The following is a 13,585-nucleotide window of genomic DNA, read 5'->3' on the forward strand; positions in this document are numbered from 1 at the left end:
CTGAATTTTTGGGCGTTGCAATCTGTCATGATCTGAACGCTTCTTACTGCTGTAATCTGCCAGTCTCAGGGCTCTACCTGGTTTCTTGCTTGTTCTGGATTGGCCAAGGTAAGGGCGAGTCTTTCCAGTAGCCATGGTGCTGCTGATAGTATAACCTCCAGAAGGAGTCCCAGTGGAAAAAACCCAATCTTGGGAAAAACCTCAGATCAAAGAAACTCCTGAAAAAATGTAAAATAAAAAAGAGAAGCGCAAGAAAAGTCTGGAACAACAAAACTTCAGTCAAGAAAAACCAAGAGATATCCAAAATCACAGGATAAGGAGCAAGGAGCACCACCAGGATGGAAGTGTTCGCAACGCAAGGAACAGAAAACCAACTGTGCTTATATACTGACAAACAGGAAGTGACATGCAGGAAGTATTAAAGACACCATCTTGGATTGGCAAAGGCCACATTAATGTGAATGGGAAAATAGCCATAGCATAAAAGTAGTGAGCAAGGCATGCAGGGAAGGGAACACAGACTCCTGGGAAAAAGAAGATATGGGTGAGGAGGAAAAAAGAAAAAGAAGACAAGAAGAAAAACAGGTAAGCAAAACTATGAGGGCAAAGAGTGGGTGCAGCACGAACCAGAGCCCAAAGGAAGACTTCCAGATCGCACTGCAGCCCAAAAAGCAAGTTGCGGCCTGAAAGCGGCCCACCACAGAAATGGCTGCCTGAGACACGGACCGCCGATCTGACCCCGGCATGCACGTGGGACGCCGCTGGACTCTGCGGTGTCACAATATGGACTACTGTTCTTCCGGCCTGCCTCCCCCATCATTGTTGATTCAAAATCTAGGAGTTAAGTTGGACATTGCCCTCTCTATATGTCTGCACATTTCTGCAGTGGTAGGCCAATGCTTCACTTTGCAACATATGTTGAAGACATTCCTTTCCCTTCTTCCTTTGGAATGTAGGAGAGTCACGATCCATGCTCTGGTCATGTCACGTTTAGACTCTGCAAATGCTCTTTATCTGGAAGTGTCAAACGCGCTGTTGAACTCCCTCCAGGTGGACCAAAACATTGCTGCGAGGCTTATCTTATGCCTGCCTAGGTGTTCTTCAACTTCTACGGCCCTGAATTCTCTTCATTGGTTACCTGTTAGGAAACAGATTCTATTTAAAGCACTTGTTCTGGTCCATAGGGCTGTGTTTCTGTCCTGTCCTGAGTACCTGGCTAAGAGATTTGAACCATACCACCTGCCCAAGGCGAGGCGAGATTCAGAATGTAGAGGACGCCACTTGGTACTTTGTATGGAATGGCCTCTCTTGGCAATTGTGTCTGATGCTGCAAATGTGAATGTTTGCTTTGCTGGTGAATATATTTCTATTTTTCGTACCTGGTTGTCGCTGCCTTTTAGCATTATATCAGGTTGTGACTGTTGTTTATGCTGTACCTGGTTGTCACTGCCTTTAGCATTATCTTTGTATACATGATGGCTCGGTGTTATGGCACAGCACCATCCTCCTGCAGCCTGACCATCAAGTTTTGGAGGGCTTTTCCAACAACACTCCCTTTTTAGGCCTTCAACTTCTCCAATAGGCCTCGTACAGGCTGGAGTAAAGCTTGCACTTGACATACGCCAACTGCAGGCTTCTTTGCCCCAGCTTGGGGCACATTTGGCACGCACGAGTAATTTGCAAGAACATGTCACATGCGGTGCTTGTAGTTAACGTCTTTATTCGTCAGCGTACAGCATTGACCTGACTTCTCATTCTCTCATAACTGTTTAAGCGCATAACCTTCACAAGTGATTGTGTAATCTCTTCTTTGAGTCTGCTCCAGGCCGCAGGGTCCTAGTAATCACAGTCCTAAGACAGTACAATGGTATTCAAGATGTAACAAGAACAAGTACACCTATTGTCACAACATGCCTGTGCTCCATTCACCCTTAAAGAATACACAATGGCTTGGTATAAGGGTTCAAGGACCATAACACAGGACTGCAGATCTAATCTCCTGTCTTTGTCTCTTTTTATAAAGGCTGAGGTATGAGAAACCAACATGTTCCCATCAACTGCTTTTATGGCATCCCAGAGAACATTATGAAACACGTCTCTGGTATACTTCTCTTCACAATACCGGTGAATGTCTTTGGCTACAGTGCCCCAAAGTGCCACATCTATAAAGGTAATTTATGGGATACACCTCTCCACAGAACAGGAAGGCGTAGGGGAGCGAATTTTAAAAGTTAACAACAAAGGGAAGTGATCAGAATACATCCTGTGTCAGAGTTGTGTTAGCATTGCCAAACATCTAGAAGCTCTAAGCCCCGACTCCCTTTTTCAAGGTCTGGAGTGCTGAGATGGAACAATGCCTCTCTGATAGACTATCTAATGAAAATCAGCTCTCCATTAAAATCCCCACCAGGCACTAAAAAAATTGCACATTTCTGGACTCTAGATCCAGCGTGAATGGAAGGCCTCTCCCCAGAAGTATAGAAACACACTTTACTTTAGTGGGAGCGTTGGAGTGAAACTGACAAGGGTACCCATAAAAGCACCACATTTTCAATATTCTTTTTCAAATGAGGGGTTTTCAGAAGTAATGTAATATCCTTCTCCTTAGTGTGGAGTAATTGTAAGATGGTTTGCCTCTTAATTAGCATATTCAAGTCCTGAGCATTCAAGGAAACTTGGGATCAGCCACTCAATATTGCTCACATCACCCCTACTAATATTCAATTCTAAATCACATGGCTCCCAACTCAGGATCGTATAGTTAAACCATTGGGATAGTACAAAATGAGTATCATACAGAGGTGAGATTCTCCCAGACATCAACTACAAAGACCCACACTTTGCACTGCTCACTATCAGAAACATAGACAACACAAAACACAGAACCCCCTGCACCAAAACATAGAAGACAAACACGACAAAAAAGCACAGGTCAAACTAACAAAACCACAACAATACTGTCAAAATCTGTGCGAATTGAAACCAAACACAGAAAGCAGGTAGCATCTGTAAACATCTGTACTAACAGTAGAGATGAAACATAAATTGAAATTAAAGTATGACAATGAGCTGGAAGGGGGAACATGATACATTTCAGTATCAGATACGTATCCTGATGTATACCACAAAAATAACTCTACTCCAGAACAATAAAGGATTAATGGACTGTGACTTAGGGCCTGATTTAGAGTTTTGCGGACGGGTTACTCTGTCACGAACGTGACAGGTGTCCCGTCCACTGTATTATGATCTCCAAAGGCTATTATTGGATCGAAATCAGGTCCTTAGTGTTAATCTATGGGGTAAAGTTAACAGAACGAGAACCATTTCCCACTGCAATGAGGGACCCACAGATCAGAAAGTAAAAAAATGTAATCCTCATCCGAGATCGCTATGTGAGTCGCTATTTCCTGTCCATGATGCTGTCTTTGTGCCACCCTAAATTCCCTGCTAGATCTCTGTCAGCCCCATTTCTAGAACTTCTAGGCTGAAGAGACCCAGCTATCTCTTTTCTGGTCGATACAGTGGGATTGCGATATAAAGAAGCCTACCATCAGAGTTACCAAAAGAGGTACCCTAGCATACCGACCCCTAGACCCGCACACCAGCTTCTGCAACACCATTGCAGGCATAATTGTGCCTCTAGCCTTAGAATCCAATCCTCCTTGGCGACCTAACTTGCACATTAACAACCCCAGCGACAACACCGCACACCTCCCCGAATGTATGAGCTGTCTCGGATTAACCCAGATCATCCATGACCCTATGCCCAGGGCACATGCTGGTCCCATCTTCACCTCCAGCAGCCACGTCGCATACAGCCACATCACCAAGCTCATATGGACTGACCACTCCTTCATCCACTTCAACATCTCCAGCCCCTGCATTGACACCCACAAGACATCCAGTGCCCGCTACCAGGCATGGAGCAAAGTTTCAGAGACCAACTGAACTGATGCCCTCAACACCACAAATGCCACCACCAACCTCAAACAAGGAGTAAAGAACGTCAACCTTTGGATCACCAACTGTGCTGACAGCATCATCCCCATTAAAAAGGGCCAGCTGGTACACCCCTGAATTGAGAACAGCTAAATGAGACAGCAAACAGCTGGAGAGGAAGTGGAGCGCCAGCAAAGACACCTCCAAAAGGGCGGCTTTAAAGACCTCTGTCAACCTCTACCACCGCCTGCTGAGAGCAACAAAGAAGGCAGTACTAGCCCCACACATCGAAACCAGCAGTAGCAGCACCAAGGATTTCTTTAACATCGTTAAGGAATTCTCCAAACTGGTGGTTAATGAAAACCTCATCACAACCTTACAGGAACTGTGCGACAACCTTCACAATTTCTTTCACAACAAGATTGCAACCATATTCAGAAACTTTGAACCCCAATCTACACCCACGGACTACATTGACAGAGTCACCAACACCGCAAACAACACAACCACAAACTAACCACCTGAAACCTTCTCTCTGCTGAGGACACCATCTTCACCATGAAATCCATCCACGCAGGAGCCCCCCAGACCCCTGCCCGTACCACATCTTCAATCTCAGAAACCAAAGAATCGGCCACAAACTCACCACTCTACTCAACACCTCCATTATCACTGCAACCATCCCCAAAGCTTGGAAACACGTCAAAGTCAAACCACTAGTCAAAAAACTCACTACAGACCCCAGTGTACTAAAAAACTGCCAGCCAATCTCACTGCTCCCTTTCCCAGCTGAGGTACGGTAAAACGTTTCAACAATTTCAACAAACAACTTGTGATCTACCTGGAGCAAAACCAGCAACCTGACGCCTCCCAATCTGGCTTCTACAGCAATCACAGCACTAAAATGGCCCTGATCACAGCCATGAATGACATTTGACAATGACATTTGTACCCTTCTCAAACAAGGAGAAACAGTGGCCCTGATACTTCTCAACCTCTCGGCAGCCTTCGATACCCTATCCCACCACACGCTGATCAAAGACTCCACCACATCGGCATCCAAAGGGACACACTCAGATTGATCACCTACTTCCTCACAGGAAGAACCCAGAGGATTCACCTACCTCCTTATACCTCTGAACCAAAAGACATCACCTTCTGGTTACCCCAAGAAATATCCCTCAGCCCTCGCTTTGTAAAGCATATATGACCCCCCCAAGCCAGCGTCATCAGAACCCACGTCCTCATCATAATCTCTTATACAGACGAAACCCAATGTATCCTCTCGCTCACCAATGACACCACCTAAACTAACTTCCACAGATGCATGACAAGTGTTGCCGACTGGATGACAGAAAACTGCCTGCATCTGAACACAGACAAGACTGAAGCTCTGATCTTCGTCAGGAGCAGCAACACATGGAATGACTCCTCATGGCCATCAGTACTAGAACTTGTACCCACTCCCTCTGAGCACGCCAGAAACCTCTGAATCATCATTGATAACAGGCTCACCATGGAATCACAGCTCAAGACTGTCTCCTTTACACCCTTCTTCACTCTTGCATGCTATAAAAGATCTTCAAATGGCTACCCCTTCACATGAGACACACTGTGATACAGGCCCTCATCATCAGTCAACTAGACTACGGCAATGTCTTCTACGTAGGAATCACCTTGCAGTTCCTACAGAGGCTTTAGACCATACAGAACACTGCAGCCAGACTCACCCTTAACCTTCCCCGACAATTCCACATCACATCTCAGGCAACTCTACTGGCCCCCCATGCAGAAGAGGTGCGTTTTCAAGCTGCTGACCTACGCACACAAAGCTCTACACAACCAAGGACCCGCCTCCATTAGCCACCGCCTGAATTTCTACCAACTGTGAAAAAGACTATGCTCTGCCTCCCTATCGCTTGCCCACACTCCACGCATCCACCCGAAGCAGAAGTGGAGGACATGCCTTCTCCCATATAGCTGAAAAAACCTGGAATAGCCACTCTACACTTCTCCTGGACCTTCACTTCTCATCCGCAATTCCATAGCGCCCTCAAGACCTGGCTACTTGAATGAGTCGCTGAGACCTGCAACGACCTGGATACCCTTGAGGGTGATTAGTCATGCTTTACAAATACAGTTTCATTGATTGATTCTAGAAGCTCATGAGCCACAGCCAGAGTGCACAATATGCAAGAATTGCCCTTGAGTGAAAATATAAGGCATACTGGAAAGTCCCAACAGGATGGGACCTTTTTTGTCTAAAAATGATTTGATGTTGCCAAAGTGTCTTCTCTTCACTAGAACTGCTAATGAAACATTTGATATAGCACAATTTTATCCCCTTGATATTCAATCTCTTTCTTAGTACTTGTAACTGACATGTTAAATTCTTCAGGGTTAAAAAATTTACCCTATAAGAACTTCATGGTGAGTTTTTTCATTCATCTAATAGGCTGAGAAATCTCAATGTTTTGTCCAGCTCTGTTTCAAAATCTTTGGCTTTTGTTAGTGCATAGAGGAATAGTGCCTTAACATGACGATCCAGGTCAGCTTCAATGACCCCAAGGATAGTGCCACAAATCCTGATACTGTTACTGTGTGAAAGGTTTGCACTATCTTCAGCTCTTTCCATCATACCGAGATGCTAAAACTCCTGGACCACCACCCTCTCTGACAATTCATCCTCTGCATAGTCTGATCTGCTATGAATGTCTCGACTTGATCCAGTTTGCATTCGGGGTTCTGTAAATTATGATCATGTCCAGATATGGATTTAACCTGATCTTAATATAAGGATGCCATTTTGGTTTTAAACTTACAGGTCAGCAGGCAAATGTCAGCTTTCATGGCAAGTGCTTTCGTGTGTTTTACTGCCTCGAGCTTCTGTGGGCCACTGAGTTGTAGCGCTCTCAAGTTTGTCCTGACTGCGCAACACCCAAAATGAACTTTATACAGGTTATCAGTCAGAATCCTCCTCATAAGGACATCAACAACTCATTTAAACTCAATGAAGTCCCAAACTTAAAGCTGGTGTTTCTCAAGTGACCACATTCCTACCAAGTTCCTCAGTCACAAACCTCCACAAGAGATTTTCCATGTGAAAACTGTGTACAATCCTGGGGTCAGCTCAAATTAATTCACTTTCATCCAGGCAAACTCATTCTCCAGGAAAGTAGCACAAGCTCAGTCAACCTTGATCTTGGAGTCTGCACCACAGTCATGCTTTTACAGTAGGTAACGTAACCCCAAAGCACAGCGTCACATCTAGGTGCTTTAAAAGCAGGCTGGCTGCTCAGTGCCCTTTAGAGCCTCCAACTTTATCTTTGATTTCTGGACTCAGCATCAACACAGCCTCTTGGCATGGCTGCCTGGTGAAACACTACTAAATCACTGGGATCCCTGGGGGCGGAGCTAGCCAGCCAGCAAGATGGCCGGCACTCCGTGAGGCTCTGCTCAGGCAGGGGCCCAAATTCCTTATTTACCCGGCCAGGACGACGCTGGCCGAGCAGTGAGGCAGTGGGAGGGGCGCCTGAGATCGGCGTCACCCCCTTGCTGCAGTGAGCGGAGGCAGATCGGCAGCGCAAGAGGGGGAGCCGGACCCCTCGTGGCGCGGTCTCGCCCGCCACGCCGGACGCGGAGCCGCTTCGCGCGGCCCCAGGGGAGTCCTGGAGGGCTCCTGGGGCTGCGCTCATTGAGACGTGCCGGGGGGCCTGCTCGGCGGTGGTGTTGTGCCACGGCCCCCCCTTTACGCCTGAGAATCTCTTTGTCGGCCGTGGCCGGGATCGCGGCTGGGCCGCTGGGCTGGTTGCCGCGCGGCCTGAGGGCTGGCGGCCGCGCGGACGGCTCGGTGTGTTGGGCGGCCGGGGGCCGCCTATTGCTGGAGGACGACCCGGGGCGGCAGAGGAGGCCTCCATTGGGTCATATATTAGTGCCTGGGGGTTTTGGGGGGCCACTCGGCGGTCGGGTCGGACCGCGGCCTTCCCCCCCTTCTCCCTCCCTCCTGGCTAGAGTGGGATGGTCTCGCGGCCGGCTGTGGATAGCTGGCCAGAAGTTGCCATGCTTGGCGCGGAGGGCAACGTGGAGGAGAAGTTTGGTGTGATTTGGCCCCTGTGTCTTGGGCCCGTCTTATAGAGGTCAGTGGGGCTGCAGTGCCCTATGGAGCAAATATTGTGCGAACTGCTGGTGTGATGGAGCTGAGTGTGCGACCTGGAGGACCGGGGATTGGCAGGGCTGACTGGCAGCAGCCTAGTGGAATTTGCGTGGGTGACCTGTACACCTGGCTCCCTTTCTTGAACTTCCACGGAGGTTGGCGATATATATTTGGAGACGTCCTACTGATTGAGTGATGGGGAAGGTGGAGCAGAGGCAAGCTAAACTTTCATTTGAGGGGGGCCGACGGAGGGGGGGCTCCTGCTGCCCAGCTGGAGGAGTCTGCGACGGATGGGGAGTCATCGGACGGATCGGTCAAGGCTATGTTTCTAGTTAAAAACCAGCCTGGCTGGCATAGATGGGAAGCTAGACCACATGACAGAGCAACTTGATCGTATTAAAACTCGGGTGGACGAGCATGACTCCCGTCTTGATCTGTTGGAGGCGCGTACTTCTGGGCTGAGGAGGCGCAGCGAGGGGAGAGTGAGCAGTTGCTGTGCATGGAGAGGGTGCCGGAGGTCATCCGGGCTAAAAATGAAGATTTGGAGGCCCGGTCGCGCCGGAAAAACCTCAGGCTGATAGGGCTTCCCGAATCCACAGACATGGGCAGAATGGAGGATTTTGTTGAGGGAATGCTGTTCGACCTCTTCCCCGGTCAGTTGTCCCGCTTGCTGGTGGTGGAGAGGGCGCACAGATCGTTGGGTCCGCGGCCCCCGCCTGTGATCCCCCGCGCCCTATTATCATCCGACTCCTAAATTGTCAGGACCGAGACACGATTCTGAGACTGGCCAGGGAGTGCCGCCCGGTGCTTTATAAAAACACTGAACTGAACTTCTTTCCGGACTACACCCATAGCGTGCAGGCGGCACGCAGGGCGTTTTTGCCGGTAAATCGCTCTCTGGCCCAAACGGCTGCTAGGTTTTCGCTCATATACCCGGCGAAGCTGAATGTGCAACATGGCGGGCCCCTTCAATTCTTTACGGACCCGAAGCAGGTGGCGAGATATGCGAAGTCTCTCCCTCGGAGGTCTGAGGTGGCGCCTGCGGAGGACCGTGCCTCTGAGCGGGAGTCGCGTCGCTGAGTGACAATGACTGATCGACACGGATGCCTTCTGGCAGAGAATAAGCCGCTGTATTTGCTGTGGAATAATTTTGTGTCGCTCGTCCTGAAGACACTCCTTTTGCGTTGGGCCCCCTGCCAGCCCTCCCTGCCATTAGTAGGCGGGTTGGGCGGTTAGCTTCTGCCCTCTGGATGAGTCCCCACTATTTACATGTTTGGGTAACTGTGGTTTCTGGGGGGAGGGATATGCATTTGACCCGTTTGGGGGGGTCGGTGTGGGTGGGGGGTGGTGGGGTTCTTGGGACTGTTGAAATACGTGATTCTCTGTTTTTCTTTCTGCGTTCTGTGGATGGGGGAGTCTGGTCGGGATGGAGGAGCAATAGATTTCTGCTGTATGTCTGCTGGAGAGCGGGGATGACACCGATGAGAGCGTCTTTGATTCATTGTTTAACATGGAACGTGCGTGGCTTGAATGACAGACGGAAGGTGCGCCTTATGTCGGCCTATGTTAAGAGGCAGAATATAGATATATGCAAGTTACAGGAGACGCACCTGGTGGAGAATACCTTGCATTACTTAAAAGCGGGATGGATTGGGGAGTGCCATGGCTCTGTGTTATGCTAGAGGCGTAGCGATTTTGATACAAAAAGGGTTACAGTGGCGTACTCGTAAGGTGATTGTTGACCCAATGGGACGGTATGTACTGCTTAGTGGGGTGCTGATGGATAAGCCGTGCCGCCTTGCGTCGGTGTATGGACCCAATACAGATGACCCTGAGTTCTTCAGTGAGGTCTGGCGATTGATTGAGTCTCTGGGGGGAGGAGCTGTGATATGGGGAGGAGACTTCAATGTGACCTTTGATCCTATCCTTGATAGAGAAAGTGCGGCTCGGGTGCAGCGTTCTGCTGCTGCTCGCGTCTTGTCCGCAGTTATGGAGGATGCGTCGTTAGTGGATCTGTGGCGGATGCGACTCCCTGCGTTCCGGGAGGGCACTTGTGTAAATTATGTGCATAATAGTTGGTCGCGCCTTGATCGCTGGATAGGCTCGCGCGATGTGGCTTTATGGACCCGCTCGGTTGACCATTTCGCTCCTACACTGTCGGACCACTCCCCGGTGCGGGTGGAGCTGGAGATACCTGGTGGGCCTGCTCAGACTTATGTTTGGAGGCTGCCACTAGGGGCGCTTAGAGATGAGGTGTTCCGTGAGGAGTTGCGTCAAGATATCAACCTTTATTTCGACCAGAATGCGGGCTCTGTGAAATCTGCTGGCACGCTGTGGGAAGCCTTTAAGGTGGTCGTGCGCAGGACATGTATTTCAAAGCAACACGGTGTATTACGCACGTTGCGGCGTGAGCTGGCTGACTTGGAGGGCCAGATTGTGGATCTGGAGGCCCGGCTGGTGTCGGACTGGTCGGGAGATACATTGGCGGCCTTGCCGACTGCGGTCTCTGCATACGAGGAGGCCTCTCTGAGAGAATTACATTTCTTAGGGAAATTTGCACGGGCCAGGCGCTATGGAGAGGGCGACAGAGCTGGGCGCACCTTGGCAAGTTTACTCCGCAGGCCATGGGCTAGCAGCCACGTGGCCGAGATGGATGATCCGAATGGAGAACGAGTGATGAGTATGTCTGAGGTTTTGAAGGTCTTCACTGCATTTTTTCAGGATCTGTATTCTGCCCCCTCTGCGATTCCCGTGGAGGTGATTCAGAGATATTTCTCGGACATTAGTCTTCTCTGGTTTGACAGGGCGCATAGGGAATATTTGGATGTCCCCTTCACTATAGAAGAGGTAAAGGCTGCAATTCGGAGCCTTCCCGGAGACAAGGCCCCTGGGTTGGATGGGTTGACACCAGCGTTTTACAAAGAATATGCTGACATCTTGGCGCCCTATCTGCTTGAGATGTATGATGAGGCCCTACAGGAGGGAGTCCTCAAGCCTGGTAAGACTGCAGCTAGCTGTGATTCGTATTGACCTCTATCGATGATTAATATTGATGACAAGATATTGGCTAAAATGATAGCGGCTCGGCTGCAGCCTCTTATGACTAGACTGGTACTGCCGGATCAGTTAGGGTTTATTCCAGGGCGGTCCACCGCACACAACCTGCGTACATTCTTTGCCATTGCTGGTTCAATTTCTGCCGATGATGTGGCTGCGGCGGTGTTTCTAGATGCTACTAAAGCGTTCGACTCATTGCTGTGGCAATATCTGTTTGCGCTTCTGGAAAGGGTGGGAATGAGCAGACGTTTTGTGAACTGGATACGTTTGTTATATTCGCAGCCAGTGGCCCGCTTGCGGGTGAACGGCTGTGTGTCGGAGCCTTTTGCGGTGGCGCGTGGAACTAGGCAGGGATGCTCCCTGTCGCCATTGCTTTTTGCAATCGCAATGGAGCCTCTGGCGGCCTTTTTGAGACAGCACCACAGTGAGAGGGGGCTGCCGTTCCGCCAGAGAGTGATTCTGATTTCTATGTATGCCGACGATGTGGCACTCTATGTGCGCGACCCTGCAAGCAACTTAGATGTGTTGTTAGATGAGATTGTCAGGTTTGGAGGTATTCCTGGAGTGGTGATCAATTGGACCAAGTCGGTTGTGTTACCTCTGTCGTCTGGAACGGCGGAATGTCGATCCCGTTATCCTATTGTGTGGGCGGATGGGCCTGTAAAATACTTAGGCCTTTGGCTGAGCTGTGATGTTGAGACGCTCTGGCTGGCCAATTGTGATAAAGCCATGGCTTGGCTAGAAGACAGAATTACAGCATGGCGTTCATTACCACTGTCCCTGACTGGGCGGATTGCGATGGCAAAGATGATTGTATTGCCCAAATTTTTGTATCTGTTTATTAACCTCCCGCTGGTGCTTACGGTTAGTTTCTTGCAGCGCCTTCGTTCCGCATTGATTCGACTGGTATGGGCGGGGGGTCAACCTCGCATAGCCTGGAAAACACTAGTGTTGCCATTCGAGATGGGAGGACTCGCGGCTCCGGATATGGAGCTATAATATTATTGCGCGCAGGCCCTGTTTGCGTATTATTGGATCAGGCCGATCCGTTATTTGCTGCACCTAACTCCTGAAAGCGACGCAGTGTGGCCTGACGGACTTGAACGAGGGGTGGGCTGTCTGGACAGAGCTCGGCCTTGAGGCATTGATACAGTGGCTTCTACGGTCCGGGCCTGGTCGAGCATACTGAAGCGTTCTGGAATGAATGTGCCGTTTGCGCCGTCTATGCATTTGGCAGCTGCGGGGGATGAGGTGATGTTTCAAGACTCGCAGCTCCGGAGTTTCTTACAGGCCTTTGATTTGACAACTTTGGATGATTGGTTTATTGAAGATAGACTGATGTCCCCCGAGGAGGTCCTGGGCGATAGACCTGCCACTGCGCTTCATCGCTTCTACGTTTTACAGATTTGTGCCATGCTCCGCGCCCGCTTCCCTGGCTCACCTGCGGCCCCCGCGTCCTGCCGCGTGCTGGAAGTGCTGTGGAGTGCGCGGTCTCCTAAGAGGCTTATCACAAAGCTGTATGGCTGTGTACAGGAGCAGGGGGAGGGGCGGGGCTGTCGGCGAGGGTGAGGTGGGCGGAGGATGTAGGGGAGAACATTACAGAGGATGCCTGGAGAGCGTGTTGTGTCCATATGAAGGAGCTGTCACCCAACTACAGGTTACGCCTTATACATTTTAAGTTTTTGCACCATCTATATTACACCCCTCGAAGTCTGTGTGCTATGGGGCTGCAGGCGGATGACATCTGTACGAGATGCCGGGCCGCTGCCACTGATTTTCTGCACTTGCCGTGGGCTTCACCGGAAGTGTATGCTTACTGGAGGACGGTTTTCTGTGCGATTTCTGAGATGATTGGTCAGGAGGTTTCTCCGTCTCCCTTGATGGCGCTGCTGGGTGAGATGAGTGGAGTGTAGACTGCGATGCGACGCCTGGCTGGCATGATGTTGCTGCTGGATAAGCGCAGGGTGGCAATTTGTTGGGGCCGGGCTCGGTCTCCTCGGGCCTCGGATTGGCTTCGAGATGCTGCGTTCTGCCAGGAGCAATTAACGAATTACTGGGAGCTGATGGCGGCTGGCTCTAGGCCACGGGATATCTGGGCGCCTCTGCGATTATACCTTGAATCTGAGTCTGTCTGAGGGGTCTGCTGTGGACGGGCATCTTGAGGTGTCGAATGCTGTCCCCGTTTCTATAGGTTGCAGTCAGGTGAAACGGTTGTTGAGACAATTACTTGCTCCTCCCGGCTCTTTCTTCCTGTCCTCCCTTTTATTTTGTTGGGATTTTTGTTTCTCTCTCTCTGCCCTATACGTTTAGAGTCCGGCCCTTGGGCTTGACGACCTGCTGAGTTCTCTTGGCAGGGGACTGCTGCATACATATATTGGACACTTCTCTTTGAGCTAACTCAGCTTAAACATTAAGAACTCTTGAGATTCAAGA

The sequence above is a fragment of the Pleurodeles waltl genome, chromosome 5 (assembly GCF_031143425.1).
Source record: "Pleurodeles waltl isolate 20211129_DDA chromosome 5, aPleWal1.hap1.20221129, whole genome shotgun sequence".
Classification (NCBI taxonomy): Eukaryota; Metazoa; Chordata; class Amphibia; order Caudata; family Salamandridae; genus Pleurodeles; species Pleurodeles waltl.